This window comes from Engystomops pustulosus, chromosome 7 (genome assembly GCF_040894005.1).
Source record: "Engystomops pustulosus chromosome 7, aEngPut4.maternal, whole genome shotgun sequence".
Classification (NCBI taxonomy): domain Eukaryota; kingdom Metazoa; phylum Chordata; class Amphibia; order Anura; family Leptodactylidae; genus Engystomops; species Engystomops pustulosus.
Window position 1 is genome coordinate 90,058,557 of NC_092417.1, and position 18,984 is coordinate 90,077,540.

An 18,984-nucleotide genomic window follows, 5' to 3' on the forward strand; every position below is an offset into this window, starting at 1 on the left:
GGTGAGGAACCAGCGGTCATGGTCCACATTGGCACTAATGACAAAGTAAGAGGTAGGTGGAAGGTCCTTAAAAATGATTTCAGGGATTTAGGCCATAAGCTCAGGGCAAGGACCTCAAAGGTAGTTTTCTCCGAAATACTGCCTGTACCACGTGCCACACCAGAAAGGCAGCGGGAGATCAGGGAGGTAAATAAGTGGCTCAAAAGTTGGTGTAGGAAGGAGGGTTTTGGGTTCATGGAGAACTGGGCTGACTTTTCTGTCGGCTACAGGCTCTACAGTAGGGATGGGCTGCACCTCAATGGGGAGGGTGCAGCTGTTTTGGGGGAAAAAATGGCTAGGAGGATGGAGGAGTGTTTAAACTAGAGACCTGGGGGGAGGGCAACTGCACTTGTGCAGGGCAAATAGACAGTGTAGATAGAGAGCTGGGAAGAGTCATAGTCCATGGGGGAGGAAGGGTGGCAGGAATGAGATTGGGGAATAAGGACAAAAGGAATACGGACAGGGAAAACCATATAAAGTGCATTTACACAAATGCCAGAAGCCTCACAAACAAAATGGAGGAACTGGAACTCTTGATGTTGGAGCGGAAATATGATATAGTGGGTATCAGCGAGACATGGCTGGACATTAGCTATGACTGGGCTGTTGCTATAGATGGTTATAGTCTTTTTAGAAAGGATCGTATAAATAAAAAAGGGGGAGGGGTTTGTTTATATGTGAATTCTTGCCTCAAGCCTGTCTTGCGAGATGACATCAGTAACGCAAATGCAAATGTGGAGTCCCTATGGGTGGAGATAAGGGGAGGGAAATATAATAATAAAATATTACTAGGGGTTTGTTATAAGGCTCCAAATATAATGGAGGCAAAGGAGGAAATGCTGATAAGTGAAATGGATGCGGCTTCAAAGCATGGTGAAGTACTTATTATGGAGGACTTCAATTACCCAGATATTGACTGGGGGGCAGAAACATGCAGTTCCTTCAAAGGTAGCAGATTCTTGTCAACAACAAAAGACAATTACCTGTTGCAAATAGTCCTGGAGCCAACAAGAAGGGGGGCACTGCTGGACCTTATCCTAACCAACAGACCTAATAGGGTATCAAAACTACAGGTTGGGGGGAACCTGGGGAATAGTGATCATAATATCATTGATTTTGTACTACGGTTTACTAAGAGCGTCAGGGAAGGGGCAATTTTCAGCAACTAAGGGAAGACCTTAAAGGCATAGACTGGGATAATGTTCTCAAAGACAAAAGCCCCCCCCCCCCCAAATGGGAATTTTTCTCATATATTCTGAAAAAGTCCTGTGAGAAACACATACCTTATGGGAAAAAGCATAAGAGGAACAAGAAACAGCCAATGTGGCTAACTAGTCTTGTAAGGAAAGCAATAAGCGAGAAAGATAAGGCGTTTAAGGTGCTAAAACGTGAAGGTAGCGATGAGGCATTACAGGATTATAGAGAGAAAAATAAATCCTGTAAAAAGCAGATAAAGGCTGCAAAAATAGAGACTGAGAGAAAAATTGCCAGAGAGAGCAAAAATAATCCCAAATTATTTTTCAAGTATATAAATGATAAGAAACTAAAAACAGAGAGTGTGGGCCCCCTTAGAAATAACATGGGGGTCATGGTGGAACTCTCAATTGTCTTTACCCAGGAAAATCCCCTGGTGGAAGACACAATGAGGAATAATGTAAATTCTTTTTGGAATGTCAACAGTTTAACCCAGGAAGAGGTACGGCGCCGCCTTGCAACCACTAAGATAGATAAATCACCGGGGCCAGATGGTATACACCCCCGGGTTCTGCATGAACTATGTACGGTGATAGACAGACCGTTATTTTTAATATTTGAAGATTCACTGAGGACTGGTTATGTTCCACAGGACTGGCGCATAGCAAAGGTTGTACCAATATACAAAAAAGGATCAAATAGCGATCCTGGAAACTACAGACCCGTGAGTCTAACTTCTGTGGTGGGGAAAATATTTGAGGGGTTTGTTAGAGATGCTATCCTGGAGTATCTCACTGTGCACAACCTTATAACCCAGCGTCAGCATGGGTTTATGAGAGATCGTTCCTGTCAGACTAATCTGATTGGTTTCTACGAGGAGGTAAGTTCAAGACTGGATCTGGGGGACGCTGTGGATGTTGTATATCTGGACTTTTCAAAGGCATTTGACACCGTGCCACATAAAAGGTTGGTATATAAAATGAGACTGCTGGGAATAGGAGAAAATCTATGTATTTGGGTAAGTAATTGGCTTAGTGATAGAAAACAGAGGGTCGTCATTAATGGCACATTCTCAGATTGGGTTGAGGTTACTAGTGGATATTTTTATTAATGACTAGAGATGAGCGAACATACTCGTCCGAGCTTGATGCTCGTTCGAGCATTAGCGTACTCGAAACTGCTCGTTGCTCGGACGAATACTTCGCCCACTCGAGAAAATGGCAGCTCCCGCCGTTTTGCTTTTTGGCGGCCAGAAACAGAGCCAATCACAAGCCAGGAGACTCTGCACTCCACCCAGCATGACGTGGTACCCTTACACGTCGATAGCAGTGGTTGGCTGGCCAGATCAGGTGACCCTGGGATATACTAGCCGCTGCCCGCGCTGCTCGGATCATTCTGTGTCTGGATGCCGCTAGGGAGAGAGCTGCTGCTGGTCAGGGAAAGCGTTAGGGTGTTCTATTAGCTTACTGTTAGGCAGGAGTGATTCTACAAGAACCCAACAGCCCTTCGTAGGGCTACAATAACGTTATACTTTTTTTTCTTTTTTTTTTTGCAGCTTGTACCATATTGTGAGGAATTTGCAGGGGGACTTGCTACTGTTGTGTTTAGCTCTTAGTGACACACATATCCACCTCAAACACCAAAGTGGGAAAATTTATTAGGGGTTTGATTTCAATTAGGCACAGTCTGCCATTTACTTTTTATTTTACGTTTATTTTTTCATAACTCAGCGTCATCTCATCAGTGTGCTTTCATACTTGGCTAGAAAATAGCCAAAGGAGAATCCAAACGGCTTACTTACGCCTACAATAGCGTTATATATATTTTATTTCTGGTTGATCTGCTGGTGGCTGTCCTTGCTGCAGTGCATCTACTAGCAAATTGTGAGGAATTTGTAGTGAGACTTGCGACCGTTGTGTTTAGCACTTAGTGACGCACATATCCATCGCAAAGACCGAAGTGGGAAAATTTATTAGGGGTTGGATTTCAATTAGGCACAGTCTGCCAGTTTCTTTTTATTTTACGTTTATTTTTTCATAACTCAGCGTCATCTCATCAGTGTGCTTTCATACTTGGCTAGAAAATAGCCAAAGGAGAATCCAAACGGCTTACTTACGCCTACAATAGCGTTATATATATTTTATTTCTGGTTGATCTGCTGGTGGCTGTCCTTGCTGCAGTGCATCTACTACCAAATTGTGAGGAATTTGTAGTGAGACTTGCGACCGCTGTGTTTAGCGCTTAGTGACGCACATATCCATCGCAAAGACCGAAGTGGGAAAATTTATTAGGGGTTGGATTTCAATTAGGCACAGTCTGCCATTTCCTTTTTATTTTATGTTTATTTTTTCATAACTCAGCGTCATCTCATCTGGCATAGCAGTGTGCTTTCATACTTGGCTAGAAAATAGCCATAGCAATAGGATAGCATCGTTTGGTTTTAAAAACTAAAAAACACAAAAAAAAAAAAAACATAAAACAACAAAAAAAAGTTAAAAAAAAATTTAAAGTTATAACTTTCATTTTCAAAATGTTTAACCCGAGGGCTAGGGGTAGAGTACGAGGGCGGGGACGTGGGCGTCCAACTACTGCAGGGGTCAGAGGCCGTGGTCCTGGGCGGGGTGAGACACCACCTGCTGATGAGGGAGCAGGGGAACGCCGCAGAGCTACACTCCCTAGGTTCATGTCTGAAGTTACTGGGACTCGTGGTAGAGCACTGTTGAGGCCAGAACAGTGCGAACAGGTGATGTCGTGGATTGCCGACAATGCTTCGAGCAATTTGTCCACCAGTCAGTCTTCCACGCAGTCCACCCATGTCACCGAAATCGGCACTCCTCCAGCTCCTGCACCTCAGCCTCCTCCCCCCAGTCTGCCCCCTCCCATGAAAATTTGGCATTTGAACCGGCATACTCTGAGGAACTGTTTTCTGGACCCTTCCCACAGTCACAAACCACTTGTCCGGTTGCTGCTGAGCAATTTTCCGATGCCCAGGTTTTCCACCAGTCGCAGTCTGTGGGTGATGATGACCTTCTTGACGTAGTGGAAGAAGTGTGTAAAGAGGTGTCCGACAATGAGGAGACACGGTTGTCAGACAGTGGTGAAGTTGTTGTCAGGGCAGGAAGTCCGAGGGGGGAGCAGACTGAGGGATCGGAGGATGATGAGGTGACAGACCCAAGCTGGGTTGAGAGGCCGGGTGAACACAGTGCTTCTGAGACGGAGGAGAGTCCTCGACCAGAACAGGTTGGAAGAGGCAGTGGTGGGGCCACACGGAGAGGCAGGGCCAGAGCAGGTGCATCAGCGCCAAATGTGTCAACTAGTGAAGCTCCCGTGGCGAGGGCTCCCGCGGCGAGGGCTAGATTTTCAGAAGTCTGGAGGTTCTTTAAGGAAACACCGGATGACCGACGGACTGTGGTGTGCAACCTTTGCCAAACCAGGATCAGCAGGGGTTCCACCACTACTAGCTTAACTACCACCAGTATGCGCAGGCATATGAATGCTAAACACCCCACTCAGTGGCACCAAGCCCGTTCACCTCCGGCCGTGCACACCACTGCTCCTTCCCCTGTGTCAGCTGATAGTCAGCCCCCTGCCCAGGACCCTGGCACAAAAACCCCATCGTCGCCTCCACGATCCTCCACAGCATCCACCAGCGTTCAGCTCTCCATACCCCAGACGCTGGAGCGGAAACGTAAATATAGTGCAACCCACCCATACGCACAAGCCCTTAATGTCCACATCTCCAGATTGCTTAGCCTGGAGATGCTGCCCTATAGGCTAGTAGAGACCGAGGCCTTTCGCAACCTCATGGCGGCGGCCGCCCCTCGGTATTCGGTCCCCAGCCGCCACTACTTTTCACGATGTGCTGTCCCAGCCCTGCACCAGCACGTGTCAGACAACATCATCCGTGCCCTGACCAACGCCGTTTCTGACAAGGTCCACCTGACCACGGACACGTGGACGAGTGCTGCCGGGCAGGGCCACTATATATCGCTGACGGCACATTGGGTTAACTTGGTGGAGGCTGGGACCGAGTCTGACCCTGCGGCTGGTCATATACTGCTGACGCCGAGGATTGCGGGGCCTACCTCGGTCCAGGTCTTTCAGGCATACTATGCCTCCTCCTCCTCCACCTCCTCCTCCGAACTACCATCCGTGGGCATGGCACCATCAGTCGCTAGCTCTAGGCACAGCAGCAGTGCCGTCGATAAGCGACAGCAGGCGGTGCTCAAACTGCTGAGCCAAGCGATAAAAGGCACACCGCCCAAGAACTATTACAGGGCATCACGGCGCAGACTGATCTGTGGCTGGCACCGCTGAACCTGAAGCCAGGCATGGTTGTGTGTGACAACGGCCGTAACCTGGTGGCGGCTCTGCAACTCGGCAGACTGACACATGTGCCATGCCTGGCCCATGTGTTAAATCTGATAGTTCAGCGTTTCCTCAAGACATGCCCCAATCTGTCTGATTTGCTCACGAAGGTGCGCCGCATCTGTGCGCATTTCAGGAAGTCCAGCACAGATGCTGCCACTCTCAGGGCAGCGCAGCGCCGCCTCCAACTGCCCGCTCACCGACTGTTGTGCGACGGGCCCACGAGGTGGAATTCAACATTAACCATGTTATCCAGAGTTTACCAGCAGCGCAGAGCGATTGTAGACTGCCAGATGTCAACTTCCACCAGAACTGGTAGTCAGGTCAGTCAGCTTCCTCAAGTCTACAATGAGGAGTGGACGTGGATGTCTGATATCTGTCAGGTGCTGAGTAACTTTGAGGAGTCAACACAGATGGTCAGTGGCGATGCCGCCATCATCAGCCTCACCATCCCGCTGCTTGGCCTGTTGAAAAACTCTCTGATCAGCATGAAGTCGGAAGCTTTGCGCTCGTCACAAGAGACGGGGGAAGAAGATTCCCTTGTTGATAGCCAAAGCACCCTTAGGTCTGTTTCTCAGCGCATATCGGAGGAGGTGTAGGTGGAGGAGGATGAGGAGGAAGAGGAGGAGAATATTGGCGAGACACAAGAGGGGACCATTGTTGAGTCCTTCACTGTTCAGCGTGTATGGGCAGAAGAAGAGGAGTTGGAGGAGTTGGAGGAGGAGGAGATGGACAGTCAGGCCAGTAAGGGGAGTGAATTCTTGAGAGTTGGGACTCTGGCACATATGGCAGATTTCATGCTAGGCTGCCTATCCCGTGACCCTCGCGTTCAAAGAATTTATTCCAGCACCGATTACTGGGTATTCACTCTCCTGGACCCACGGTACAAGCAAAATCTTTCCACTCTCATCCCTGGAGAGGAAAGGAGTGTGATAATGCATGAATACCAGCAGGCCCTGGTGCACAAGCTGAAACACTATTTCCCTTCTGACAGCGCTAGCGGCAGAGTGCGTAGTTCTGCGGGACAAGTAGCGAGGGAGAGTAGGCGAGCAGGCAGCTTGTCCAGCACTGGCAAGGGTACGCTTTACAAGGCTTTTGCCAGCTTTATGTCACCCCAGCAAGACACTGTCACCTGTCCCCAGTCTCGGCAGAGTAGGGCTGATCTTTACAGAAAGATGGTGAGGGAGTACGTAGCTGACCATTCCATCGTCCTAAATGATCACACAGCTCCCTACAACTACTGGGTTTCAAAGCTGGACATGTGGCACGAACTGGCGCTGTACGCCTTGGAGGTTCTTGCCTGCCCTGCCGCTAGCGTCTTGTCCGAGCGGGTTTTCAGTGCAGCTGGTGGCATCATCACCGATAAGCGTACACGCCTGTCGACTGACAGGCTGACGCTTATTAAGATGAATAAAGCCTGGATTTCTCATAATTTCCAATCTCCACCAGGTGAAGGAAGCTCAACCTGAATAATTTATGCACTCCTCCTCCTCCTCATTTTCCTCCTTCTCCTCCTCTTTGTACACTAAAGCAGAGGAAACTGGCTATTTTTTGACAGGGCCCACTGGCTCTAGCTATAGTACTTTATGCATTTAATTTTTCTGGAGGGCCACCTACCCGGTCCTCTGGTTTGAAAACTTTTTTGGACTGCCACATACAAGCACTCAATCTATTCCATTTTTCTGGAGGGCCACCTACCTGCTCCTCTGGTTTGAAAACTTTTTTGGACTGCCACATACAGGCACTATCCAAATTAAATTGTCTCCATAGCAGCCTCCACACGTTGTCTCCATTGCTACCTCCAAAAGTCGTCCATATAGCTGCCTCCATACATCGTCCCCTTATCAAACGAGGTGTGTCAGGCAGAAATTTGGGTTGTTTTCATGGATTCCACATCAAAGTTGTTAACTTTGTCGCCACCCTGCTGTGTTATCCACAAAATATACTGGCAAACTTTTACCATTTAGGGATATTATTTCAGCGCTTCTTGCGCATCTGTTTACATTCCCCTCACCCGCCATATCCCAAACTTATAAGAACGCTACTACACTTAACTTGGTGCAGGCTGGGACCGAGTCTGACCCTGGGGCTGGTCATATACTGCCGACGCAGAGGATTGCGGGGCCTACCTCGGTCCAGGTCTCAAAGGCCTACTGTACCTCCTCCTCCTCCCACCCCTCCTCCACCTCCTCCCCCTCCGAATTACCATCCGTGGGCATGGCGCCATTAGTCGGTAGCTCTAGGCACAGCAGCAGTGCCGTCGCTAAGCGACAGCAGGCGGTGCTCAAACTGCTGAGCCTAGGCGATAAAAGGCACACCGCCCAAGAGCTATTACAGGGCATTCCACATCAAACTTGTTAACTTTGTCGCCACCCTGCTGTGTAATCCACAAAATATACTGGCAAACTTTTATCATTTACCGATATTATTTCAGCGCTTCTTGCGCATCTGTTTACATTCCCCTCACTCGCCATATCCCAAACTTATAAGAACGCTACTACACTTGATCTTATACAAAAGGTTCTTAGAAGTGCTGTTTGGGGAGTAGCCTAGAGACAGGGGCTTGGATTGGCGAAAGCTCGCCTGGCAGCGGAGCGCCAGCTCCATCCCAAGATCCAACTAACATAGTTTTAACTGCAGCACCTTTAATCTACTACTAGTTCACTGCCTCCATAATAATAATAATAATAATCTTTATTTATATAGCGCCATCATATTCCGTAGCGCTTTACAAATCATAGGAAACAAATACAAATGTAATGTAACAGAGCACAACATTTGTATGGAGCAACAGGAGTGAGGTCCATGCTCGCCAGAGCTTACGGTTTATGAAGATGATGGGGTAACACGAGGTAAAAGAATATTTAATGGTCAAGCCATTCTTCTTAGGGAATAGAACAACATATAATAAATGGAATTGCTGTCGCTTGAACCACTCAGCCGTCATCTTATATACCAGGTCCAGGGTGAATGGGACTGCAGAGAAGTCTGGTGCCTGTTGGTTGCTGGATAACAGATGGGAGGACGACACAGGACGGGTTAGTAGAAGAGTTAAAACTTCATGCAGTTAATGAGTGTTATAGGCTTGCCTAAAGAAATGTGTTTTAAGAGCACGTTTGAAACTTTGGAGGTTAGGTATTAGTCTGATAGTCCGGGGCAGAGCATTCCATAGAATTGGTGCAGCTCTAGAGAAGTCTTGGAGACGCGAGTGGGAGGTCCGCACTAGGGTAGAGGTTAATCTAAGATCACTGGCGGATCTAAGAGCACGGGTTGGGCGATAGACTGAGATAAGAGAGGAGAGGTAGGGGGGTGCAGCATTATACAGAGCTTTATGGATGAGGGTTATTATTTTAAACTGTATTCGAAAGGAGACTGGCAGCCAGTGCAGCGACTGGCATGAACTGTAGGCATACATGGTCCCCTTATCAAACGAGCTGTGTCAGGCAGAATTTTGGGTTGTTTTCATGGCTTCCACAACAAACTTGTTAACTTTGTCGCCACCCTGCTGTGTAATCCACAAAATATACTGGCAAACTTTTATAATTTACCAATATTATTTCAGCGCTTCTTGCGCATCTGTTTACATTCCCCTCACCCGCCATATCCTAAACTTATAAGAACGCTACTACACTTGATCTTATACAAAAGGTTCTTAGAAGTGCTGTTTGGGGAGTAGCCTAGAGACAGGGGCTTGGATTGGCGAAAGCTCGCCTGGCAGCGGAGCGCCAGCTCCATGCCAAGATCCAACTAACATAGTTTTAACTGCAGCACCTTTAATCTACTACTAGTTCACTGCCTCCATACATGGTCCCCTTATCAAACGAGCTGTGTCAGGCAGAATTTTGGGTTGTTTTCATGGGTCCATGTTAACTTTGTCGCCACCCTGCTGTGTAATCCACAAAATATACTGGCAAACTTTTATCATGTACCGATATTATTTGAGCGCTTCTTGCTCACCTCCTTTGGTTCCTCTCTGCCACCCATTGGTTTGAAGCCTGAGTCCATTTAGGGTATGTCGCCATGCCACTCTCTAGCCTGCCGCTGCTGCCGCTGCCTCTGCATGCCGTCCCCTATAGTGTCAGGGTCAATTATTGGATGTTTTAGATGCTATCTAGCTTCATTCTGTCACTCTGTCATGGCCATGCTGTTGCCCATAATTTTGGCATAATGGTGCGATTAAGCAGCCTCAGAGGCATCCATGCATGCTGCCCCTGCTGTTTCCTGTCCATTTCCGTGGTGTTTCCATCCTTTTCTGAGGTTCCCAGGTGTTTGGCCAAGCTTCCCTGTGCAGAGCCTTGGTCCCCTTGAAAAATGCTCGAGTCTCCCATGGACTTCAATGGGGCTCGTTATTCGAGACGAGCACTCGAGCATCGGGAAAAGTTTGTCTCCAATAACGAGTACCCGAGCATTTTAGTGCTCGCTCATCTCTTTTAATGACCTTGTAGTGGGTTTACACAGTCAAGTTTCAATATTTGCAGATGATACTAAGCTGTGTAAAGTAATAAATACTGAGGTCGATAGTTTAGCACTACAGAGGGATTTGTGGAAGCTTGAGGAGTGGGCAGAGAAATGGTTGATGTGATTTAATGTAGATAAATGTAAAGTTATGCACTTGGGCCATGGAAACAAAAAGTATAATTATGTTCTAAACGGTCAATTACTTGGTAAAACTGGAGCTGAAAAGGACTTGGGGGTATTGGTGGATGGTAAACTTAATTTTAGTGACCAGAGCCAGGCGGCTGCTGCTACAACAGCCGCTGTATCAAGAGAGGAATAGATTCTCATGATAAAGACATAGTTTTGCCCTTATACAAATCGCTGGTCAGACTACACATGGAATATTGTGTACAGTTTTGGGCACCAGTGTATAAAAAGGATATGGTAGAGCTGGAACGGGTGCAGAGGAGAGCAACCAGGATTATTAGGGGAATGAAGGGATTAGAATACACTGACAGATTACTAAATTTGGGATTATTCAGTTTAGAAAAAAGACGACTGAGGGGAGACCTCATTACAATGTACAAATACCTGAACGGACAGTACAAGGATCTCTCCAAAGATCTTTTCATACCTAGGCCTGTGACCAGGACAAGGGGGCACCCTCTACGCCTAGAGGAGAGGCGATTTTACCATCAACATAGACAAAGGTTCTTTACTGTACGAGCAGTGAGACTATGGAACTCTCTGCCGCAGGAGGTTGTTAAGGCGGACTCTATGTACATGTTCAAGAGAGGCCTGGATGCCTTTCTGGAGAGCAAATATATCACAGGTTATGAGGATAAAACATTTATTTAATTCTTAAAGGTTGGACTTGATAGACTTGCGTCTTTTTCAAGCCTTATATACTATGATACTATGATACTATGTTCATAAGTATTCAGGTCATTTGCTCAGTACTGAGTATAAGCACCTTTTGAGCTAGTACAGCCATGAGTCTTCTTGGGAATGATGCAACATGTTTTTCACACCTGGATTTGGGAATTCTCTGTTGGTGGAAGCCATTTAGGTTTAGGTCAGGGCTCAGGCTGGGCCAGTCAAGAATGGTCACAGAATTGTTCTGAAGCCACTGCTTTGCTGTCTTAGCTGTGTGATTAGGGTCATTGTCTTGTTGGAAGGTGAACTTCCGGCCCAGTTTGAGGTCCAGAGCACTCTGAAAGAGGTTTTCATCCAGGATCTGTGTACTTGGTCGCATTCATCTTTCCTTCAATTGGAACCAGTCACCCTGTCCTTGTCACCATGTTTCACTGTTGGGATTGTATTTGGCAGGTGATGAGCAGTGCCTGAGTTTCAACAAAAAGTTGCATCTTCATCTCATCAAACCAGAAATTTAGATTTCTCATAGTCTGGGAATCCTTCATGTGTTTTTTTACAAAGTTGGAAGTTGGAGAGCGAGAAATGAGCCGAAAAACCCTGCGTCCTTAAGGGGTTAAAGTGTAACCATTAGTGATGAGCGAGTATACTCGTCCGAGCTTGATGCTCGGTCGAGTATTAGCATACTCGGACCGGCTCGTTGCTCGGACGAGTATTTGCCCTGCTCGATAACGAGCATTTAATTAAAAAAAAAGAAGTGAAGAACAGTAAAAAAATACAATTAAAACATTTAATTTAATCGTTTAATTGAAGAAAACAGTGAAAGAACACAGTGCAGAATAGATTGCAGATGTTCGGGAACATCTGCGATCTGTTCCGGAGACACGCGTGCAGAACGGTGTTCTCCGCAATAGTACTTGAAGAACAATATGTGTGAAGAACACATTACAGATGTTTGGAAACATCTGCAAGTTGTTCTCTACACATATTGTTCTTCAAATACTATTGCGGAGAACACCGTTCTGCACGCGTGTCTCCGGAGCAGATCGCAGATGTCCCGGAGACACGCGTGCAGAACGGTGTTCTCCGCAATAGTATTTGAAGAACAATGTGTGTGAAGAACAACTTGCAGATGTTGCCAAACATCTGCAAGTTGTTCTTCACACATATTGTTCTTCATATACTATTGCGGAGAACACCGTTCTGCGCGCGTGTCTCCGGAACAGATCGCAGATGTTCCCGAACATCTGCAATCTGTTCTGCACTGTGTTATTTCACTGTGCTCGTTTAGTTTGTAATTTTACTGAAAAATGCTCGGGTTTCCCATTGATTTCAATGGGGCTCGTTACTCGAAACGAGCACTCGAGCATCTGGAAATGTTCGGCTCGAGTAACGAGCACCCGAGCATTTTAGTGCTCGCTCATCTCTAGTAACCATCATTCTGAGCAAAAAAACTAAAATACATAATTCTGCTCCAGGTGTCCCTGGGAATCATTCCTCAAAGTATTTTCCCTCTCGGTCCTCATTTAGTACCTTTTTTTGGCCCATAGCAACCAGGGTTTCCAGCTCTGCAGTTTCTGTCATTGTGGATTATTTGTTATTCAGTATACAGGTGTAGGGGAAGCTGAGGAGAGATATGTGTTTAGGTGTTTGGTCACTACATTAGTGAGGTCTTCTCCCTGCACATGGCTGAGTGCTGCGGCAGTGACACATGAGGTAATCGGCTCTGTGCAGGGAGCCATGAGGTGACAGCTGACTGCAGGGGTATGGGGGCGTGTCTCCTGTTCCGTAGTCTTCTTTCTGAAGACGGAATGTCCATAGTAACAGCTATCTGAGCAGTCACTGCCATCTAGGGGAAGTCTGCAGAATACAAGAGGAAGGAGCAAGATTTGGGTAACTAATCCTATTGCAAAAGTGCTTAAAATTACCTGCCCTACAACATATCAAAAGTTTTTTGAAATGATGGTCACACTTTAAATGCTGTACTTCTCCACGAACCTGAATGGGAGCATTTCAAAGACCATTTCAGGACCAGAGCATGTGTGTGCGATGGGCCAATCTTATAGTTTTTATACTTGATGAGGGGAATGGAAAGCTTAATAGATGGTGTAGACAGGCTTGGTGATTATGACTGTGGTGGTGCTGCTGCTGGTGGTAGTGGTGGTGGCTTCATGTGCTGCCTTGTGAGGAGACAGCTGGCCTTGTGATTTTGCAGGTGTGGTACAGGCTGGGTCAAATCAAGCACCAGGGGGAGCCTTTGGTGTTTCCAGGTTGCTTTGGTCTCTCAGCCACAGCAGCTTATGTTTACTCTACTAAGCCTTGTTAAGACTTTGGCCGCACCTTAATGACTCAGTGTACAAATGGCAGATGTTCTGCATTCTGTAAGACAAAATGCCCAGGGGGTTCTTCCCTCCACCTCTTCATACGAAGTATTACTACCTTCCACCCATATTGGGTCTAGGACAGCACCCCTTGCTTCTTTTACCAGCGATCCCTCCCCATTGCCCTTCTTCTCGGACTGCCCATCACAGAAAGCCACAGCAGTTGGCAGTTGGTTTTCATCTTCATCATAGGTCACTTCTGAGTGTTCATTGTCCACACCCCTATCCTCCAATTAAGGTTCTTGTGAATCTTGGAACTCTTTCTCTGCTACTGGGGAAGGTGGATGGGTCACAGAATCCCAGTTAGGAGAGTCATCATACAGCATGAATTACTGCTCCCATGACTTGTGCCTGAAACGGCTTTGCTGTTTTGAAGGGGAGTGAGGGGAGTGAGCTCTGCACTTCTAAATGATAATGAGAGTAGTCAAGATAATCCCATGGATGTTGATGCACTGTCTGCCATATATATATGACCAACGCCTCAAATGCATGTGGCTAATTGTTGCCTACCAGCATACTCTGCACACCTTGGAACCTGCTTGCACCATAGGAACTTGGAGCAGGCAGAAACGGTCTGCTCCCAGCAGCACCACAGGTACATCCCTGAACCTAAATTCCTGGTTTCCTCATTTTAAAAGACCTGCAGTACCAAATTCTATGAGTGGAAAACATATAGGTACTGCAAGAGCCTCAGCTGAAGATGACATGGAGCAGAGCTTTGTCTAGCACAGCAGTTAACTACTGGTGGACCAGAGCAGAGCTGCGGAGGTCTGGTGCAATAGTCTCAATAAAGTCAAGAACATAAGGCCCATTTTACACTATGTAAAGTCAAACAAAACAGAAAGAGAAAATCAATGCCACCAAGAAAATCAAACTGCATTCTTTCGACAGAAGACCTTGGCATGGATGTTACACTATTCACTGACCGCAGCAACTTTATGACAAAGTTATTACTAGATGCTATTCACTGACAGGAGCAACTTTATGATGGAGTTATTAATGGACAATATTCACTGACATTAGTGCCTCTATGATTTCTTTGGAGCTGCAAATTATACAGTGACAGGACCTTCAAGAATTGCTGGATAATTCAGTAAATGATTATATTCATGTTTGGTCTTGTGTTGCTATATAATCCTCTGTAGTCAGTAAGAATATTCCTGCACTGACAATAGCTCAGTGTAGTTCTTCACAATGCCCTTAATTCTCTCTAATAAAAGCAGCCTCCTCTCTGTTGGCAGCTTCTTCCTCCACCTTTTCCACTTACACCACTACATCTACTACACTTTTTTCCATTATTATTTTATTAGTTTTTTCTTATTTCTTTATTTTTTTTATTATTTTATATTATCTTATCTTGTATGGCAGTGAGGACAGATGACTATGCAACACCCTCGCTGATGCAAGGCAGAGGAGTGGTTGCGGATACGTCCCACCATGTAGCTTGCAGCCTGTGAAGGGTCTGATCAACCCCACAGCAGGTCACTACATAACAAATACCTCACATAGATGGGCATTGCAGTGGTAGATCCTGCCTGGTAAGGCAGGAGTTAATTCTTTGATGTGATGTAAGATGTGTCATCCAATCACATGTGTTATCCTAATGTCTGTGAGCTGAGAGGTAATTGGAGGAGTAGCCACCACCTGACCAGTGGGAGTGACAAAACCCCTGGTCAGGAAAACTTCTAGAAGGAGAAGAGGACTGGAATGAGTCCAGTGAGCTCCAGTGAGTTCTCTCTCAGAAGAGAGTGCAGTGTGAGGAGAGAGTTCACTCACTCAGATTAGAGACTCTGAGGAGTCAGTGCAGCTAGCACATCAGACCAGAGCAAGTGAGCCCAGCTCCCGGCTGAAGACTGTAGTGAGACAGTTAGTTAGGAAAGGGATATCATCCTACCTTCAAGGGTGATATCTGAAGCAACCCAGGGCAAGCTGAAGCATCCTTCTAGGACACAGCTATCTCTCAGCCCGCCCTTGCATCCAGGCTGATTATCTACATCCTGTGGCTCCCCCCAACTGCATCTCAGAAATCTACCATTCTGTTAAGGCACGTTGCTGCGGATCCTGTCGGTTCCAATAAAGAACTGTAAGTTGTTTTTGTTCAACGTCTGCCTCCGTCTGGTCCCTGCTACTATGGCTATCATCATCACGGGCACCCTGTCCACCACACAGAGACCCATACTCTAGACCCCAAAGGGTTGCCCCAGGGAGATCCGCTATAGCAGCCTCTCCCTCATCATTTCTTGCCAACACCACCCTGCTGGAGACCTGCCAGGCTGTAGGACAGCCCTCCGGTTCCCCCATACCAAGCACCGTGACACTATTGTGCCTAGGCCGCAACCGCCAGCCACTCAGGTACTGCAGGCCCCGGCTGACTCCAGGCCCCGAGAAAAGGCTAGGCCCCTGTGGGGGATGTTGCATATGCTTCCCTCCTGGATATTACATACTCTTCTTTCATTCATTACAGTTTCTATGAAAATAAGTATGTTAAGCCTTTGCTTGTTTTCTTTGATTATATTCAATGTAGGATGCCCACTATTCAATGGCTAGATCTGTTTTACTAATGATGGAGAAACATGCAAGCTGCATCATTGATTTACTGAAAAGCTCTAGCTCAGGGGTTGTTGCAGGTCTGGGAAAACATGAAACAGGATGAAAAGCTTAGACAGTATCTTAAGACCTTTGGATACAGCTACCCAGACATTTTTTCTTGCCCTTATCAACATCTAATTAACCATTCATGGAACCTTCATAGTGGAGAGGAATCGATATGTAACACTTCTCCCTCTCTGTATTTGAAATGCAGCTCGATTGTTTTGTCATGTAGTAACCACAAATTGATCCATATTATAAACTTACTGCACTCATATGAATATTATTGGTTACTGATGAATAAAATACCAGCCCAGAAAATGGCATGCAATCATTTGATGTAGGTATTGCTGCATGCTATTCACTAACAGGATCACTTTTGTGATGCACATATTATCATGCACTATTCTCACTGAGCACACTTTTCTGAACTAGTTAGAAAAATGTAATATTCTCTAACAACAAGACTTCTGAACTAAGTACAAAAGCTCCATTTTCTCTGACTAGTTTTCTAAACTAAGTATTTGTGAGTGCTATTCTCATTGACCAGACTTTTCTGAACTAAGTATTTGCGTGCTCTATTCTCACTGACTACACTTTTCTGAATTAGGTAGAATAGAGCCATTTTCTCTGAAAAAAGACTTCTGAACTTGGTAGAAAGGTACGAACACAACAATATTTCTGAATTAGGTTGAAAAGCTAAGAAATTTCTCTGACTACAGGACTTTTTTGAACTAGGTATTTGTGTGTGACACTCTCACTGTAAACACTTTTCTGCGCTAGGTAGAAAAGAGCAATTTTCTCTAGGAAGACTTCTAAACTAAGTATTTTCTTAGCTAGTTATTTGTGTGCACTATTCTCAAGGACCGCAGTTTTCTGAACTAAGTAGAAAAGTGCAATATTCTCTGAACGGAGCAACTTTGCAAACAAGGTATGATTGAGGATGATGATTTATAATTTTTCTGTGACTGAAAACTGGACAGAGACAAGATCTTCAAGATCTTGCTAAAAGATACAGAAATAAGGAGCTGGTTACACATCCATGATTTGCAAATTGCAGACTTCATGTAAATTGCATATCTGAATAAGTGGAGATGGGACCCTGAGCCACAGAAATTGCAAGGGCAGCCATTCCCTAAGCTCACCAAATCTTAAGATAGGATGGTTGGTTATATGATCACAATATACCTGTGGATAGTGGAGACAAGACCCCAGACTCAAAAGGGAATTTAAAAATGTGTCCGCCAGTGTCCGCCAGTATCTAGCTGTTTCAAAGAAAAAGTAAAAATTGACTACTAGGTGCAACAAATATGTAGGAAATGGTTTATTAATTTCTTCGTAGCTAAAAAATGGCATGATGTTTTTCAATGGAGGGTCTCTCTCTTATTCAGATCCTGGGCATACACAAAAAAAGGGGATGCATAGGATACAACATATAATTATAAATATAAATTAGATTAAAACATATGGGGACTGTGTCAAAATCTAAGACATATGGGCTTAACATATATGCAATAGCAGTTCATAGTAACATATTACAATTTCTAGTACAAAGATATAAGTTGATTTTATATATATACACTCTCACCGGCCACTTTATTAGGTACACCTGTCCAACTGCTCGTTAACACTTAATTTCTAATCAGCATGTAGGCATCACATGGCGGCAACTCAGTGCATGTAGGCATGTAGACATGGTCAAGACAATCTCCTGCAGTTCAAACCGAGCATCAGTATGCGGAAGAAAGGTGATTTGAGTGCCTTTGAACGTGGCATGGTTGTTGGTGCCAGAAGGGCTGGTCTGAGTATTTCAGAAACTGCTGATCTACTGGGATTTTCACGCACAACCATCTCTAGGGTTTACAGAGAATGGTCCGAAAAAGAAAAAACATTCAGTGAGCGGCAGTTCTGTGGGCGGAAATGCCTTGTTGATGCCAGAGGTCAGAGGAGAATGGGCAGACTGGTTCAAGCTGATTGAAAGGCAACAGTGACTCAAATCGCCACCCGTTACAACCATGGTAGGCAGAGGAGCATCTCTGAACGCACAGTACGTCGAACTTTGAGGCAGATGGGCTACAGCAGCAGAAGACCACACCGGGTGCCACTCCTTTCAGCTAAGAACAGGAAACTGAGGCTACAATTTGCACAAGCTCATCGAAATTGGACAGTAGAAGATTGGAAAAACGTTGCCTGGTCTGATGAGTCTCGATTTCTGCTGCGACATTCGGATAGTAGGGTCAGAATTTGGCATCAACAACATGAAAGCATGGATTCATCCTGCCTTGTATCAACGGTTCAGGCTGGTGGTGGTGGTGTCATGGTGGAATATTTTCTTGGCACTCTTTTTGGCCCCTTGGTACCAATTGAGCATCGTTGCAATGCCACAGCCTACCTGAGTATTGTTGCTGACCATGTCCATCCCTTTATGACCACAATGTACCCAACATCTGATGGCTACTTTCAGCAGGATAATTTGCCATGTCATAAAGCTGGAATCATCTCAGACTAGTTTCTTGAACATGACAATGAGTTCACTGTACTCAAATGGCCTCCACAGTCACCAGATCTCAATCCAATAGAGCATCTTTGGGATGTGGTGGAACGGGAGATTCGCATCATGGATGTGCAGCCGACAAATCTGTGTGATGCCATCATGTCAATATGGACCAAAATCTCTGAGGAATGCTTCCAGCACCTTGTTGAATCTATGCCACAAAGAATTGAGGCAGTTCTGAAGGCAAAAGGGGGTCCAACCCGTTACTAGCATGGTGTACCTAATAAAGTGGCCGGTGAGTGTATATATATATATATATACATGTGTGAAAGAGGAGGGAGGCTAAACGGGAAAAGTTGGAAAATGATGAAAAGATCAGTGCTTACCAAATAGGGCCAGCAGCAGGAGTGAGATAGGTTTTTTCCCCGGCATAGGGAGTAGGGGGATTGCAGCTTTTTTATATTTAAACTTTATTTAAATTATATGAATAAATAAAACAAAAAAAGGACTTTATTTAAATTATTTTAAAACATTTTTTATTTATTTTTTTATTTATTCACCTATTTTTAATAAAGTTTTTTTTCTTTTTTTCTCCTGTATAAATAAGCT

At 45.5% G+C, this 18,984-nt stretch overlaps 1 long non-coding RNA gene across 1 annotated transcript in view; it reads left to right on the forward strand.

Annotated features, from left to right (window-relative positions):
* Positions 1–18,984, forward strand: part of LOC140068886 (uncharacterized) — a 90,887-nt gene that overhangs the window by 10,556 nt on the left and 61,347 nt on the right. The window lies entirely within an intron of this gene.